At 36.6% G+C, this 19,067-nt stretch overlaps 1 protein-coding gene across 3 annotated transcripts in view; it reads right to left on the minus strand.

The window, feature by feature from the left end:
* Positions 1–19,067, minus strand: part of FNDC3A (fibronectin type III domain containing 3A) — a 120,944-nt gene that overhangs the window by 82,847 nt on the left and 19,030 nt on the right. The gene's annotated exons all lie outside the window — the stretch shown is intronic.

The following is a 19,067-nucleotide window of genomic DNA, read 5'->3' on the forward strand; positions in this document are numbered from 1 at the left end:
TGCTTTTATATTGTGCACTCACATTTGTATTTCACAACTGTTCCAAGATAGGCTGTATTCATTGCCAAGTATGTCAAAAGAGAGTCTGCATTAGGACTGAAGTCATTGTAGAACTTTCAAGAACTGCTGGCTTTGAAAGTCTTCATGTTGGAATAACATGTGTCAATGTGACCAGCGCTGGTTGCTAGACAAGGCTTATCACTGCTGAATCCCATGGAGTAATCAGTGCTTTGAGAACGACATTTGTGACACTCATCACTTCAGTAGATGCAATTTGAAATAAGAAAAATTAAACTCATGCACAAAGAGACAGCTTGGTACCACTCAGAAAAATCACTTACAGGGATTCTGTCTTATCCAATGATATGTCTGCTGCACACAATCAAATATGTAAAAATATCTAAAGGAAAAGGTAATACGAATCTTTCACAGCATCGTATGTTAGGCAATTAAAATCTACGGGTTGCTCTCTCATTCTAGGTGGCTTTGTGCAGGCTTGCACATCACATTGTCCAATGCATTGCTTTGTGAACCCTGGCATCACTACTTAGGAAAACCAACGCTCTTGTCTTTCACAATGGATACTCTAGACCTTGATCTCCTTCCTCTTCTGGGTTAAACATTCATGTTGGGTCAAGCAACGTTGGAAGCTTTGGAAAAATCTGCTGGTTCGGCCTCTTCCCATGCCTCAATCTTTTTGTGACAAATCCTGTCACTTTAGTCACAGCACCTAAAGCTCCGCCATTCAAAGGCTAACATGTATTCTTCTATCCGGGTTTCCATTGCCTGCTCCTCTAAGATAACTATGATAATCTAAACCACTCATTTGTGATGTATCAATCTTCAGTGGGAAGCACACAACCATTTTTCAAAATGCCATTTCTCTTCTTAAGTCAAAAAAACACCAATTACGGACTTCACAAGCGTAACAAACTCACGTGATCATAAGACACTGAGGCCCTGATACAAGACCTAGAAATAATCAAATATAACAGAATCTAATAAAATTTAAAAGTGTAATTTCTCAATGCTAACACAACTTTGACAACATATTTTTGCGTCACGTTCAAAAAATGTTAAGGCTTTGCTATTAAGAAATGAGACTATAAAGTCAACAACTACTTTTGTGTCATTTCCACTGGGACTATAAATTCTTTCCTTTAAACAGTTATTTAATGATGATCCACATGACCTCAATTCAGTTCCTGAAGAAAAACAGTACAGAATCTCTTTCCAGAGATTAGCAAACAAGTTGACAATACAAGACTGCAGCTGCACACTTATGCTAAAAGCAGATCTTGCATAAAATGAGATGATGAGCTCAACAGTTAAACTTTGAAATACCTGACACATCAGTTGCCAAAGATTATCTCAGTCTTAACAATGAACTTTCAAGCTTCTCAAAAGGTACTTAATTTATTATAAAAGGATATTTTAGAAGATAAATCCAGATCATACCAACTCAGAACATACAAAACTTTGTGGTAGTTTAAAATAAATAGATATGGATTACAGATGTTTCTTCTTAGCACAATATTAAAAGAAAAAATTCATCCTAAAAACATAGAAATGCTTTGCAAAAAGTAATAGTACTCATTAAAACCAATTTCTTAGCATGAGATACTTGACTTTTTTCCTGATTTCAAAACATTTACTTTGCTGTCCATCCACTGTCAGTGCAAGATACATAGCCCAGATTGGCAAGGACCAGCTTCCTAACAAAACTGAATCATGCCATATATTAGAAAGCTCAGTTATGTTTCTCCTGAAATTGCTGTTTAAACTCAGACAGCTGCTCAAGACAAATAGGAACGTAAGAAATGTCCTTGTGGTCCAGGTCAGCAGTTCATCTTGCCCACTACTTTGTCTTTCATCTATCAATTGAGATGCTGTTTAAGTAGACCAAGGGAGTCAGGCCACTTCCTTCAGTCCATCTCTGTTATTGTGCTTTTGTTTCCCTTATACTTGGAACTGTCTCTACAGTCTCCTATGGCAGTAAGTTCCTGAAGTTTACTTCCTAACAATTTTAAAACCATCTCTGACTAGTTAAATGTTCCCTAGTTTCTGCACTATGGGATTTGCTAAATAATGAGTAAATTTCATCCACCTCCTCAATAGTTTTTAAGTCCTGGCAACTTCCCCCTCCTTGTCCCCAGTCTCTGAGGTGTCCTAATGTTTCTGTTCTCTCCTAGAACTGCTTCAATCCTCCTGACCATGTCAGTGGTACCTAAATCCACATCTGTATCAGCAAAGTAAGCTCAGGAACATTTCCAGGTGCTGGAACAGTCATCTGCAGTGACAAACTCCTGAGCACAACATGTGTCAATGCCAAAGAGCAAGCTTCTCCCAGAAGAAACTTCCTGAGACCACTCACAGCAGACAGTTTATATGCAGATAGTCTTTCTGGAAGAAAAGATGGTTTACTAGAACTGACTTGTTCCATGACGCTTTGTCTCAGCTTCTGGGAACATTCTTGAGCACACTTAATTTACCAGTGTATATACAAAATTCCCAATCGTAGTCTGAAGAAGTACTACATAATCTCGTCATTTTGAAGGACTAGTTAAAAGACATCTTATTAATTAGCTTTGAAAAATCTATTATTCACCCTAAATCATGACTTGAGCTAGTCTTATATGACTCTCTTAGAATAGAACAATTCTATATCAAACTGATTTATAACAGTTGTCTCCCCAAAGAGTTCCAAATTGAAATATCATTTTATTGTAGCTCAAGTAGTACAACCACATCCTACAGAGACATGTAACATTGTCTTAGACATACTATCAACAGATATAATAACTATATGATGATAATTTAACAGTAATTTTATCTGAAAGTCTCCTCCTAAATGATTTGGATTTACTCCATCACTGTGAGCAGGATGAGAAAGTATTCTGATTTTACATCTAAACAATCAAAAGTAATATAAATGTTCAAAGAGAAGAATACTCAACGTTTCTTAGTTTTATTGAGTAAACTCACTATCTGCAAGAGAAACTACAGGATGTTTGTGCAGACTGATCTAGGAAAGGAGATGAATGTTTTTCAAGTCTTTAGCTTATTTCTAATAGTGAAGAAAGGAATTTGATAAAAATGTCTGCAGTCAGGAAAAAAAAAGAGAAAAGGGAGACTAAGAATACAAACAACAAAAGCTGGTAAGGAGATCTATGCAAGCCAGAGCTGCAGACACTTTGACTCAGAAGGCTGCTCCAAAAAGAAAAAAAAAAAAAAAAAAAAGAGAAAACTTAAGGCCAAATGTTAACACTTATCTCCGGAAAGCTCTAGAAGTGACTTTTATCAGCAAGAAGCAGAGGCTGCAGAAGCCAAAATAAGATTCTTAAAGGTATCTTGTTCCACCAATGTGGTCACAGTAATGTCTTTTTAAAGCAAAATGGCAATGATACAAAATGTAGCTGATTTGTATCTTGCTAATCCTTGTCTTTACGGATAATTAATACTTTATTAAGCAGCCTAACATTTTGCTTGTGCCAGATGAATATGCAGGTTAAGGAATTTCTTCATTGGAGTATGGTGAGGGACAGAACGGAATTTAAAATACAGAGCTAGCTAATCCTGCTTCGAATGTGTTTTTTTGCACTCCAATTAAGTCCAAAAAAGCCCATTAACTCAATTGAAATAACAATTAAAAATAATCCTTCATTCTGTTAGCAAGATCCACACTTCTACAGGCATCTCTACTTGGACTGCTACCTTACTAACAGAAGTCATCATGTATTAGCAGATTACCAGGTTTCAAGAAAATTTCAGTGAGCTGCCCGGAAAGAAAGGCAGCATCAGACTTGTGGCATCATCACAAGTACCTATTTAGATCGTAACAAGCCTGGAAAAGTCGTCATATTGCTCTCAGTCACCAAAATAAAGGGATAAACTGTAAATAGCCTTGCACAATCAATGACTATTCTCCATCAGGTGGTTAGTAAGCAAGACCAAAATAAAACCCACGGACATTATTGTGAAGTATCAATACCAAAATTGCATTCCTCCTGAGAAAGGTCCTAGAAAAGGTTAAAGACTTGCAGAGGAAGAAAATAAAAAAGCTTACGACTAATCCATAAGCATGTTACTTCACTGTTTTAAGGCAACATCTTTCCTGTAGGACAAACTGTAAATACAATTGGAAGACCAAACTTTCTGTCTGGAGGGAAAAGAGGGAAAGGGAGGGAAAAGAAAGCCAGTAAGTAAAACCTGAAATAAGTCAATGAGCGCTAAAAACTAAATATGTCTCATAACAAGTTTTACACATTTTCCTTCTTTTGCTCACCACTATACATTTTTAAAAGCAGCACTCTAAATAAAACTGAAAGGCTAAAGAATAAGACTCCTTCCCCAAACACACATAGGATGCAGAGGGCTGAAAAAAAATGCCTCAAAAATATACATATATGTAGTGGATCTGTAAGGAAAAAGAAATTTTATTTGAAAAAAAACTATACATGAAAAACATTAACACTAATATATCATATATACAAAGACAATGTTTTAAGTTTATTGTTTAGGTTCCAGGAGTTTAAATTTAGCCTGAAGTAAAAAACAACACCACAAAACCCAACCAACCTAAAAAACAAATGATTGTGCCTAGAAGTATACTAGATGACCTTTCACGTGGGACAAAGCAAATCCAGAATTAAAACAGTTCCTAGCCAGCCTCCTCCTCCACCCTACTCCAGAAAGTTATGAAGACCCACCTAATTCGTGGAAATTTTTGCAGATTGGATTTCAACAAGGTTCATGGAAGAGAGTCTGGCTTATCCTTATTACATAAGGATGATCTTAACTATTATACATTTTACAGAGTTCAAATAATGCCTATATTTCTAAGGACAGGATTGACTGAAATACTGTTTCTACTTTTTCTAAGCCAGCACAAATGTCAAGAGATTCAATACAGAGCAAAGCTTTGTTTACAAGTTTGGTATTCATGGACACCGAATCTGAAAATCTTTTGCAGTAGGTAACAAATCGTGTTGCTTTTATACCTAAAAGCTTCTCTGTCTGCAGAAGTTACTAGCTACTGAATATACAACATAACTTAAAAATATTTAGTTTTTCCCAGTACTTAAAAGGTTTATTTCTAACTAGCAGAGTCTTAGCTGAAAGACTGAAACTGTCATTTTAGAGTTACTGGGATTCAAGAGAAATATTCATGTATTTGCATTGAAGAAAAAAACCCCTGTAAACATCAAGCCTTCTGTGTCTCCAAAGTATCTTATCTCTCTCACACATCCTTCAGTATCAAGGACTACCAGCCTTCTGAAGGCAAAAAGAAAAAGATTCAGTTTTTAAATCCCAACTGAGGCTAAAGAAACCAAAATACATTATATACTTTGTGTCATGTGTGAAGCTGTGGAATAAACCCACGTGAGAACTGGTGCTTGTTCTCTCCACAGGCTAGCATCGTCTACCACCACAAAGGCAAGAATCCCAAAGGAATTGGATTGAATTTCAGTGTAAGGGGATATATGGAATCCTTCCCTCTCCTCAGCTGCCCCCCACTCCCCCTGAAGGGCATAGCAACTGAATGTGTCACTTGATACCTTTCTCTAAAGGAACTTAGTTATGCTTTGTGAATTTACATATTTTTCCAAAAGGAGTGAAATCTGGGACAATTTTTTCCAACCAAGTTAAAAGCCTCTGAATGTAACAAGAATGCCAATAGAACTATCACTAAATATATCATAAAAAAACAAGAAAAAGTAATTCTTTAGCAGCAAAGCCAATTCATAGGTTGGCCTATACATGAAAGTACTGAAAAATGGGAGGAAGTAAGAATACAAGGAGAAAGTATGGAGGAAAAAGTTAGGATGTGTTTCATTAATCTTCTCCACTGCTAAAATCACATATAATATGAAGAAATGGGAATGTTTTATTAAAACTATGGTTAAAACATACCTAAACAAAACAATGTAGTAAGACATTGTCCTTGCACAAGAAGTAAGATTGAAAATTGGAGCAAAATGGTACTACTGAAAAAGCAGAATTTTGTTTTTCTCTCATTCTGAAGTGGTTTGGGTGTGTGTGGGGGAAATATGTGTTTGTTTTTTTACTCCAAACAAACTTCCTAGAAATCAAGACAGTAAGTGTTCCAAAACAATTCCTTGGACCTCTGAAACCATAATTTAAAGATAATCAAATCCATTTCTGTACTAGGAGAAAAAATGTGTTTTTCCTGAGATGTTTTACTAGGAAAGAGACAAGAGCTTCAGGGTTGATTTTTAAAATTTTGTTTCTCATTAATCTGAAAACATCTATATTTAGCACTATATGACCATAAGTGCTGAGTCAGTAGCAAAAATCACAAATTATGGAAAGACTTTACTGAAATTGTATTTCTAAATGCACTAGTAATGTATGTTAACACTAAAAGAGACAGCAATGGTTTGCCTAAAAATGCTGCAATTGAAATTAGCTCACAGTACTGATAAGAAATATTTTTAGCCAAAAAGATAATGGCAAATTCATTTTTGAACCTTTTACAAATTTAGGAAAATACTGTAGCTAATGGCTCTTGGTCATTCTGACTTCAAAAATTTTTAAACCACTCAACTAAACCTGTTAAGGAGGGTGGCACAGCCAAGCCCTTTTAAAGATGTACACTGTATCTTTAACAGTCTGTCTGCAACAAGATTAGAAAAAGGGTGTATTTCTGGAAAAAGGCAAATAAAATACAACACAACTTCCAGGCAGAGCTGCTCTGTCGTTAGGGCATGTATCAGAACAATTACATTTTTCTCCACTAATAGCTCCAATCAAGATGTTAATTAGTGACATGCTTTATCTCATAACTCATTTCAAAAGCCTTAGCACTTCGACTTACTGTTGCTCGCATCCTTTTATTTCTCTCATTCAACTGGTGCTACCACAGTGACAACGGATGAAGGAAGATTCAACAGTCACCACTTCGGCTGCTCCAATCTGTTCCATTCACTTAATACTGAAGTAATCTTCGGTGATGTGCTGAGCACTGCCTCCCCCCCCTTCTTCTAACAGGGTATCTTAACTTAAATGCCACGCCACAGTATCTACCTTCCTCTACAGCTGTGCATCCACAAAGCATGTGGAGGCAGGATGTGAAAGGTAGGATCAATTAACAATATAGTCAGCAATACCTACCTCAAGCCTTCCTTCCTATCAAATTAGCCAACGTACAGTGAGCTTCCTGCTGTACACGAATGTATCATGTCACCATAGCAACTAAATCAACAAATAGCTGCTGCAGCATCTGCTTCTGGATCATCTAACGTCAGTCAACAGAAGGTTCGGGTTTAAGAGAACAAAGCTTCCAAATACATGCCATTTTATAACTGTGTTTTCAGCATAGCCTCCAGATTCCCAGATAGGATATGCCAGTTTGGAATGCACCAACTTCTGACTTCATAGTTGAATCTATGATGGCTTCAGTTTGCAAGTAAGACAGAAATGGAGGGGGTGGGGGGAAATCACTTCATAAGAGAAAAGATACATCAAAGAAATAATCAACTGGATTCTGTTGCACTCTTTCTTAAACACTATGTTACTCCATACTCTTCCTTTACTAAGCAGCATGAAAACAAGTGTTTGCCAATTTTGCTTTATATTTTACATGCATGTCTGCCCTAAATATCACTGTAACCAGAAATAACTTTTATCAGACATTAATATTTAAGACATATCAGATGTCTGACAAAGATGGGTTCCCTCTATTAGCCTACACTTAAAAGTTGAACCAAAACCATCCTGTATTGGTTTCTGGTAATCTCACACCTGCAGTCTTTAATCCCAACAACAGCAGGGGCCCACTGGTACACCTCTACTTGTGGGATGACGGCTATGTAAGGCAAAGCATGCATCCCTCCCTTTGTGTGAGAAGTTACTTCAAATATCACATACGCATCACTCTGGTTTAAGTCCTAACCCATAGGTAGACAAGACACGTGAAACTGCTTTGTTACAACTTGGTATCTGGAATGTGACAACACGAGACTACTAATTAAATGCTGCCTGAGGTATAAAAAAAATATTTTAAACTCGGTGATATCTTGAACGGTAATAAGCAAGTGTACACACACATTTTCATGTAAAAGGACTCAGACTTACAGCCTACTTATAACAAAAAAAGTAACTTTCAGCTATTTTAATTCCACATCATATGCCTAATGTTTGATCGGCATGTAATTTCTTACCAATTGAAAGCCTTCTAGGCTCAAGGTATCAGTTATTCACATCTAGTATCATTTTATTGTTGAAAACAGTTTGCAAAGCAACAGTTTTTCCATTTATGTAGTGTTCTGTTACAAGGAAAGTCATTACACCTAGGTTGGCTCCACAGAGGAATAGGGAAAACTGGACACAGACTCAATATGCTAACACTGTTGTGGCTCCAATACAGATTTAATGAGATTTGTGGGTTTGTCACCTCACCTATGTCGATCACCTATGTCAAAGTTTCCTTGTTTGTAGGACTACTACACAGTATTTGTGTGTTCCTAAAAGCTACTGATCAAAGAACACTGCAAGATTTTAGTGTCGTTATTCATTAGCAGCACAGGCATTGCCAGATGGAATCACATCTGTAGTCCGGTTAAGGTGATGTCAGTTACAAATGCAGCACCAGTTGTTTTGCTATTGATTAGTTGTTCAAGATCTGCTCTTCATGTCATAACTATGCTAATGAGGCTATGAACTACTTTTTCCCACAATCAAACCCACTAATACTTAGAAAAGGGATTAAATAGAAAAATGCAAAAGATCTACATAACAGATCTTACTGACAGCGTAAGATTATTAAATAGAAACAGCTGACACGAGTAATAAAAGTTTAATTAAAACAGTGTTTCAAGCCTTTGGTAATTTAAAACAATTTAAGAATTTCATGGTTGGAAAAAGTATTACTTACAACTAATTCTTTCTTAAAACCATCTTCTTTTAGACTTCTTAAAGACTTCCTCCCTTCCCTTTCATTTGGCTAGTAACCAAGAAAGAATTTTGAAAACGTCAAGTTTCTATATATATTCTAGATATATCTATTTCTAGATAAACTATACCACACCAATTCACAGTAGACTCAACAAACGACATTTCTGTGGTATCTGTATGGAAAGGTATCCATAGAGTTTTCCTTTTTGCCTTAAATTATCTCCTGGTTTCTAATCAATGACAAAAGAAAACAGGCTTCTTACTGTTATTTATGTGTCCCATAGACATTGATCAAGTAAATTGATTCAATGTTTTTAACATTAAATTCTAAAATCTTCCATTTAGTACTAAATTTACTTGACAAAATTCCCATTTACAGGTTTCTTTTAAGCACGCAATTCTCAACCCCAGTATCTGCGAATATTGACAATACAGAGGGAATCTAATTACTCCATATATGGAGATTAACACTTTCCTAACTAAGAACAGAAAATAATCTGGGTAGTAAATGCCATTAACAAATCTTGGTTTTCAGGACTAGGGAAGAAGTCAATAGAGAATTAAGTAATTGTTACATAGTATGTGGCAGCAACAATTTACATGTTTGGAATTTTGAAAAACCTAACACAATCCAAACTACTTCAGCTTACATGGGTAGTAACAATGTCCTGAAGAAAGCAAGAAGCCATATTTTCAGAGACATGCTCCTAAGGCCTATATATTTTCAGAGGAGAGAGCAAGCGACACTGTCATTTTTCTAAAAGGCAGCTGACACATAATAAAAACCAGCAAACATTTCATCTTTAACCATCACTGCAAGATACTGTCAACACCACTGAATGCACTAAGGTAACAGAATATCCCAAGAAGCAAATAGAAACAAGGAGGCTGGAAGGATGACTAGACTGTTCTGTGGCACTGATATTCAAAAGCTTTAGATTTTCAATAAGCTTTCTCTGCTTTTTGTAGAAAAGCAATTTGGAAAGACCTGAGAATTGGTGATTTTTTTTTTTTTCTTTTCTTCTAGCAAATAAAAATTGATTTTATTTAGGAAAAGTTTAAAATTTTTACTGTACTCTTATACTTCTTCCCTCTTCATCTGAAAGGTGATCAACATAAAGCTGATCACTGGGGGTCAGGGGGTGCAGAGAAAAAAGCCAAACTATGGTTTGCAGGCCTAAAGTTGTCTCAGAAGAACCACTAGAAGATAAATGTTAAAATCTGCATCTCATGTCACTGAGAAATGTTCAAGACATGTTAGTGCCCACATATAACAGCACAATCAGTGTATGATCTATAAGTCTATCTTTCATTTTTATTACTGAGAAATATTTACAATGTTGATCTACTTGTTTCTGCTTTGTCTATTCTTTTTTTGCATTCTTAGTTCTCACAGCTTGGCTAAGCAAAGTTTTATTTGTCTCATTTACAGCAAACCCAATCTGTTTCATTAGCATTGACACAGTCTGTGGTTAGCAGATAGTGCATTGAAGAGTTATTACTTAAAAAAAATCCCACTATTGTGTCTTTAAACCAGTAAAAGTATAAACATAAGGGTAATGGGAGTGTTTCAAAGAATCTGGATAATGCAGCAGACAAACATTTGTGCTTTCAAGTTTTAAGCAAATACTTTTTTAAAGGGAATTAGAAGGAAACAGAGTTAGGAACGATCACTGAACTCTGAAACCTTGAGCCATCATGTTCTGGTCAGTGGTTAGACATATCAGCCTATATAAATAAAAAACTGGAATGCTTCAATCAGATTATTCTCATTTCATGATGATTTGTTGTTTGAAGTCCACAAGGCTTGAGTTCTACAAAGCTAAGCAAAACTGCGTGAGGGACAGAGCTTGTACTGCACAGCAAAATGGTAGCCAGAGCAAAGCTTTCAGCTAATACTTTGCACTTTGCAGGGGCTAGACCCCTGAGCAGGCACCTTCCCCAACCAATCTGTGTATCTGAAGCAGTCCAAAACAGACTCAGGGAGTAAACTTCCCTTTAACTTGTACCTAGAGGCACTGAAAGGTATAAGACTTATAATGCAATGTAATTCAACAAAGACTGTCTGAAGTGAAAAGTACAATTAAAACACCTAAACTCTCATACTCTGAGAAAAGAAAAAGAAGAAACCTAGAAGTAGCAATGTTTGAAAAAAGCTGGGCACTTCAAAGATTTTTTTATTTGCAACATTTTTTAGATATTGTATTTAAAATGCAAAAAAAAAAAAAGTCCTTCTGTACTTGTGGAGCCAAAACCCTTGCAATTACAAAAATCAAGCATAAAAACCGAAGATACTTTTCAGCAATACTTCAACTGAGTGTACTTTGCAATTCCTGTACTTTGGAGGCAGGCTGTACTAGCAGTCGCCACAAAGTGCCCTATGTTGAATAGCTATTATTTGATGTTTTCTTATGCAAAAAAACCCTACTTCTGAAGACTCTCTACTTCCAGGCTCTCTGAATCTGTTGTGAAGATGCTAATAATGAGAAGCAGGGAAGAACTGGTTTGCTGGTTACCTCACATCTGAAACAAGCTGAACAGTTGTGCTATTTTTATTTTCCCTCCATATAATATCTATGGATAAATTAAAGAAAGAATCTTACAAACATTATGAAAGCTAGCCAAGAAGAGTGTTGTGGACAGTTACCAGATTTGCTAATGATGACACAAATCAAAAGGTACTTTACTTAAAAGAATTTATTTGACAGTAGTATCTGGACAAGTCTGAAAGTGTGTGCAACCAGTCAGGCATTAACCAAGAAACAGTATCTAATACTATAAAGCAGTCATGATCAACCTTTGGCCTAACAGCTGAATACATTATTTCAGAAAGGTCAGAAAGCTACAATTGATTCCCCCCTGCAGGTTGAGGCAGAGCCCTTACAGGCCTTGTTCTGACTTCCCTCACTTTTCTGAAGTACAAAAAGAGTAACCAGCAGGCATGACACACTACCTCTCTCTTCTCTACAACCAGAGTGCCATGAACACCATCTTACTGGTGGAGATCTTCCACCAAGCATGCAGCCACAGAGCTCACTCTGGCTGTGCAGCATTCTGTAATTTATAGAGCTGTTTCACAGGATGAAGTGATAGGTGGAACAAAAAATACCACCTTCTCTTTTTCTAAAAAACTCTGCTGAACAGCTCACATCAAATTTCACAATAAATATCCCTTAAAAATAATCCTCTTTCTATGATGCCACTGTAACAAGAGAAAAATATAAATAAGCAAGCTGAAACTGATTCTGGACATTCAGTTTCTGAAGAGTTCAGAAGATTTAAGAAACAGGTAAGTTGTGTGTTTACAAAGTATATGGACTAGAAGAGAGTTTTATATATCCAAACATTGCTTCTGACAGCTGAGACTCCTGTTTGATGATATAGCAAGTTAAAAGCCCATAATATTAAAGACTGATGGATGCGTCTTAAACATTTCTATCTTAAATAGATTACAAAAGGAAGTACCAAAGACAGAACTGTATTCCATAGTTATTCAAAAGAATATCTCATTAAAAAATATTCTAACATTAGGAGTTTCAATAGCACTCCTAAATTAGACTTTTTTTACCCCAAAGCCTATACACTCAGCTTTGTGCAAATCTGGGTATCACTGTATATCAAACCCTGCGTGACAACAGCAACCTGAGCTGGAAGAGTAATTAAAGGCTACATCCTCATTTGATCAGGTTGGGAAGGCTCAGCCATTACTAGACCAAGGGATTTGTGAGAGATATCTCTACAACTTCAATCTTTTGCCATATATTTTCCCTTCTACTTCAAAAAGAAAGGGAAAAAATTAGAGCCAAGGGCCATTTTTGCTGTGGTGTGTGAACCTGAATCTATCTCTTCCTGGAAAATGTCATTCTGGATGCTCTGTAAAGTGTACAATTCTGTAATAAGCAGAGGCTTAGATGGACTTTGCCCAGTTATAAACAGAGAAATCTCTCCATCACCAGAGAACAGAACAGACTATGCTAGTTGGAAGAAACCTACAATGATCATCTACTCCCAACTGCCTGACCAAGTTAAAGCATGTTGTAAAGGGCATTAGCCTCTTAATCACTGGCAGGCTTGGGGCATTGACCACCTCTCTAGGAAGCCTGTTCCAGTGTTTGGCCACTTTCTAAGTTAAGAAATGCTTCCTGTGAAAAAAACAGGCTTCAGCTAACAGGTGATATACTTCAGATTACTTGTTTGCACAGTGTGGAATTCTCATGCATTTTAAGAGTGGAGTTTCTGTAGTTAAAAATATGACTTGGCAAAACAGTCACATTTTTGTCAAAATTTACACGAGCTGCCTTCTGAGGAAATGTGTACAAGCAATAAGGGTGACATCACAGATTGTGGACTATTGCATTTGGGTTCCGGCTTACTCATCATTAAGCATCCCATGGCACAGGGAAAGGGAGAGGAGGAGACCAAGTAACACACCCAAGTCCAGGACACTGCTTGGACATAACCATACCCTTCCAAACCTAATAGAGAAGAATGCAGACTCAAGAATAGAGCCCACTTGCAACAGATTGCAGATTAGAAATAGGCTACCTTAATGCTTATAGCCAGCATCTTCTCACCTCATATGAAAAAAAAAAGAGTACAGATCTTTAGTCACCTTTCTAAAACATTTGAGACATGCTTATTTCTCCCTATTGACTATATTAGCAACCTACAGTGACTAACTGACTTTAAATTCAGTTTCCCCACATTAGCCAATAGTCACAAATGTCAGTTTCTGAAGAGATTCATTCAACAGGGGAAATCTTGCCTTGGGTATCTTGGGAGGAATCTACTGTATCTGAGACCAAAATTAGTCTAGGATTCATATCACATACACGAAAACAGACACTTTAGGGAAAAAGGAGGATTGCTCAGAGATATGTTATGAAGATACCTCAATTCAATGAATTTTCATTCTGAATACAAGTAGGAAAGGCCTTGAACTACGTAGTCTTCACTCTTGTTCTTACATTTATTTTCAGACAGAAAATATTAAAATACAGTCGGATGCTAGTATAAACGGTGCAGCACATCTAATGCTGCTTACTGCTAATCGGAAATAGCAAAGTATTAATACATAACTATACATCAAAGAAATTTGAGTCCTCAATTTGTGCACACAGACATATTTGGCTGTATATTCAGTACCAGTAATTTTTAGATCATGATTTAGATCAAGATGGGGAGATGGACTCAATGATCCTTACAAGTCCCTTCCAACTAGATATATTTTAAGATTCTATGATTCTTCTAGGAAATTTAAAGCAAGATTCCAACGCAGCCACAATCGAGAGCATGGTTTTTTAAAAAAAGAAAAAACTCTTGACCTGTAAGGAAAAAAAATACACTTAACTAAAACCAAACTTCACTCTTCCTGACCAAAAATTACTATTAACTCAGATACAGAAAGGATCTAATAACCTTGAGGCATTAAAACACCCATCCTTGTAATGTTTCTTTTTTCTGGTGGAGTTTTATAAAAATCATAGCCATCGATCAGCTGAAAACTTTTATGGAAAAGACTTTTTGTTTACGGAATATCCCATATCAGTTTGATTATGTATTTTCCAGTGATGGTTGCTACACATAAGTACTAATCAATCCTGGAAAAAACACAGCTTGATAATCAGCTTCTGTGAGCCGGCACTGCAGTATTATACACAGAAGAGTTCCAATGGTTCCAGTGAACATAGTTCTGGTACGCTTCAATGCTATGAAGTCACTGAAGGATGGAAGAATAATTGTCAACTAAAACTAACTTTAATGAATCTCTGAAAGGAAAAGCTAGACATAGCTGTTAATTCAATAGAGCTGAAGGGGAAGTAAAAAAATCCCAAATCCAACAAGAAGAAAAGACAGAAGCAGCCACGCATGTACTCTGTGCCCTATGAAATCAAAACATAAAGGAAAATAGCACTAACATGGAAAGCAGTGAGAACAGTTATAACAGTATGTGTTGTCAAACAACTTTCAACAGAGATGGTTCTAGGCTTGATTTTCAAAAGCAAGGCAAAAATAAAACAAGCCATAACTAGAAAATGTACCATGCTTTTCAGAAACAGAGTGGTCAGAACTAAAACTGAGGAAAAGCATTTAATAATCTAGTTTATATCTTCACCATAACATTTCTGCTCCAATTCTACAATTAGAAAGCCAAAAAAGGTGAATTCTCAGGATTATTTCATTTTGCTTTATAGGCATCTATTATTTTGCTGTCTGAAGAGCTCCTCCTATGATAACAGGTTAATAACAACTGTAAGATCAGAGGTATAAATATTTAAAGAAGAAACTGGTTTTAGAAATATTAACTTGTAGATTTTATGCTAAATATCTATTTTATTTCAAAGCATTTACACTTAATTCACACACAGTGTGTATATATACGCACACACCATATGACATATATACACACAAAGTGGGATTTATGGAAAACCCACCAAGCATATAAACCTCTGAATAAAGTCTGGAGGATAAGCAGACAGCTTCCCAAGCTAAAAGTATTACTTTATCACTATACTTTGCTGACATAAAGAAAGCTAACTGAAGGTCAAACACTATGTATCTCATTCTTCAGAGACAAGGAAATGGTTAGCAGGTATTGAACTGCTATTGAGAGTGTTATCTGCCTTTTTGGTAATAAAGGACATCAATGTTGTGTAGGGATGTCTCACTTTGCAACTGTTAGCTTCAGTGGGAAGGTGCAGACAGGGTCCAGAACTACAGGGCTGCTGCAAACTTGTGTCAGCAACTTACCGATTCATCTTGGAATAGGACTGAGTGCTATAGAAACTTTCCAAAACAATTTAACAACAGTCTAATATCAGGAAAAAAGTGGATTGAACTTTTGCCTTCCCATTTTCCTCTCAATCATGAATTTACCTCCTCCCACCAAATCAGGACTCATGTAATCAAGCACATCCTTCCTGTCCAGACTCAGCAATAATCAGCAAAGACTCACTGCAGTGGTTACCCTTATATTAAAAACCCTCAAGCACTTGTGTCCTCATACCACTTTTTCTCATTGTCACTTGCTTTCTATCAACTCCTATGGATCTATCCATACTTCATCTACAACCTTACCACCAAGATATTAGTACATTACTCACTCATGTTGAACACAGTGATCACAAGGTGCAAAAGCAGCACTTCTCTGCTTAATAGAGGGGAACTAACAGGCTTGGCTTTTGCTTTTCAACAGTTCTGTCCTATGAAACTCACAGTAGTCCCTTCTGAGAGTCTCCCACACAAGCACTGAGTAACATACAAACATCCACACAGATTAAGCTCCCCATGTTTTCTGCACATTCCTCTAACTTTGTAGATTGTTTTGTTTTAAAACACGGTGGAAAGTTACAGCTTTAACCTGATCAGACACTTCCACTATTTGAAGCATATGACCTTTCATCTTAACACATTCAAATATTTGTACTGCTATTTCACATGTAAACTGCTAGCAGAACTTCAAGTATTTGAAGTAGATTATCTTGAAGATATGAACTGTTCCAGAAAAGTACTGAATGGTCTATATTTACTTGGTAACTCAGTTATGCAGTGTATACAACCTAAGCCACAATAATTCTAACAATCAATTCTGGTAAGATGAAAGGAGGGGGAAATTGGTTAAAAAAATCTTCAGATGTTTTTTAGGTGAAGAAAAATTTGCAAGTTTAAATAAGATATAGTTAACTAGTCTCGGATAGGATATATGAACGTATAAACAAAATATATAAATACAGATTTTTCTACTAGGTTTTCAATATCTTTTCAGTCAGGACTGACTAAAACTAGAGTCCAACATGCCCACTATGAAGACAAAAGAACACAGACATTTATTTAACATGGATAAAAGAGTACTAAATTTTGCTTGTGGGAACAAAGTTAAGTTCTGTCTACGCTACAGATTACACTACAGAATTATGCCATCCAACACCATGATGCTGTTATGAAAAACTTCAGAATCAGTTTTCATATTTTAGGGAAGTAACCCCCTCAGAAGGAGTGCAGTGGAGCTAGGAAAATACAAGACTTTCAGAAAAATAAGCAACTCCATCATGAAGGCAAAAGTCTTTAAACTTCTTGTAGCTTCAAAGCTACAAGAAAAAAAACAAAGGAATACAATGGACTAATATGCAGTTAAATTCCACACTTCATGTACCCCTTTCATTAGTGTGCCATATGAAACAAATATGACAAACAATTTTAAGATCCTTATAAATAAATTATAGCCTGACTGACCTTTCTGTGGCCTAAGTTAACTTTGGTCAACCTTGACAGAGTAAAGCACCATCTGCAAGTCTGCATTTCCCTTTCTTCAGCTACACAAAGTATTTTCTACTTTGTGATGAATTTTAAATCATCAGATGCAAAAAGCCTTTCCAGTAAAGTTTCCTACCCTTGAATAAATTAATTTGCAGATTCGTCATGAGTCACATATCAAGATGCAAAGGAAGGACAGAGAACAGAAGCTGTAACTTTCACTAGACACTGTGGAACACAGAACAGTAGACAACACTGTGGTATAACTCCTCATTATCATGAAGTGAAGAAACTATTAATGACTGAGAATTTTTCCTAATGCTTTCTGAAGATTCTCTTTTTAATTTTCTAAAATAAACACCACCACTACCAGTTCCACTTTAGACAATGTTCTTACTGAGCTGCTTCTTTTTTTTTAAATGGACACCAACAGCATATGTAACCTTTTTTTCCTTAAGAAGATTAACAGGAAACCCCAGAAATTAATTTATTTGAAGAAATCCTTTGTTTGTTTTCCAGTTTTCATCTTGCTTGGCAGCACAAAAAGATAACATTTTAAGGACAAAGTGTCCCCAAAAGAACATTCAAGCTCATATCTAACTCAAAATTTTGCATAATTATAGAGTAAGCTTGACAACACATCTCGATAGCCCTATTTTTGGGGAAGGCAGAACAAGTAACTCATTCTCAACTACCTTTGAAAGGTCATGGTGATTAGGGGAGGTTCCCACAGACTGGAAGAAAGCAAATGTCACTGCCATCTTAAAAAAAGGGCAAGGGGAAAGATCTAAGCAGTTACAGGCTTGTTAATATCACCTCTAGCTCTGGGAAGATGAACAGGAAATCTTTACAGAAGCCATTTCCAGACATATTGAAGATAAAAAAGTGACTGGGAGTAGTCAGGATGGATTCAAAAAGGGAAAATCATGCCTGACAAACCTAGACGGCTTTCTGTAATGAAACAGTGCACTACATACTGTTTATTATGACTTCAGCATGGTTTTTGACACTATCTTGCATAGCATCCTCATATAGAAAACTGATTAAGTATAGCCTGAAAATAGGCATTGAAGTGGATAAAAACTGCCAGTCTTAAAGGGTTGTGATTGGCAGTGCAAAGTCCAGCAGGAGGCCATTCACTAGTCATCTACTTCAGTGACTGATACTGGGGCAGATAATATGCACTATGTGCAAAATGGCTGCACTGTCACCCTGATAGACCTGGCTAAGCAGAAGAAATGGGCCAGTAAGTATCTCATAAAGTTCAACACAGGGAAATGCAAAGTCCTGTACCTGAGGAAGAATAATCTTTTGCAACAATACACACTGAGGACTGACTGGCTGAAAAGACAAGGAATGGCAGACAAGTTGAACTTGAGTTAGCAAGGCACTTTCAAGACAAAAAAGGGCCAATGGCATTCTGGGTTGCATCAGGAAGAGCACTGACAGCAGGTCAGGGGAGTTGATCCTTCCACCTACCCAGCAATGGTGAGAAATTGGGAGTTCTGGGCCCAGTCCTGGACTCCCTAGTACACGATGGATGTGGATATACTGGAGAGATCCCAACAAAATGCCACAAATATTATTAAGGGACTAGAGTATTAAGGGACATCTGATGCATGAGGAGAGGTTGGGAGTGCTGGGACTGTTCAGCCTGGAGATGTATCAAGGGGATCTTACTATCAGTTTGCACAAATACCTGAAGGTGGGTGAAATTAACAAAATCAAGCCAGACTCTTCTCAGTGGTGTCCAAGTGAAAAGACAAAAGGTCATGGGCATAAGTTCCACTAAAATATAATTCCACTAAAATATAAGAAATTATTTCACCATGAGAGTGGACTGAATATTGGGGAACAGACTGACAGAGCTGTGAAGTCCCTTATCCATGGAGATACAC

Source organism: Colius striatus, chromosome 1 (genome assembly GCF_028858725.1).
Source record: "Colius striatus isolate bColStr4 chromosome 1, bColStr4.1.hap1, whole genome shotgun sequence".
NCBI classification, from domain to species: Eukaryota; Metazoa; Chordata; class Aves; order Coliiformes; family Coliidae; genus Colius; species Colius striatus.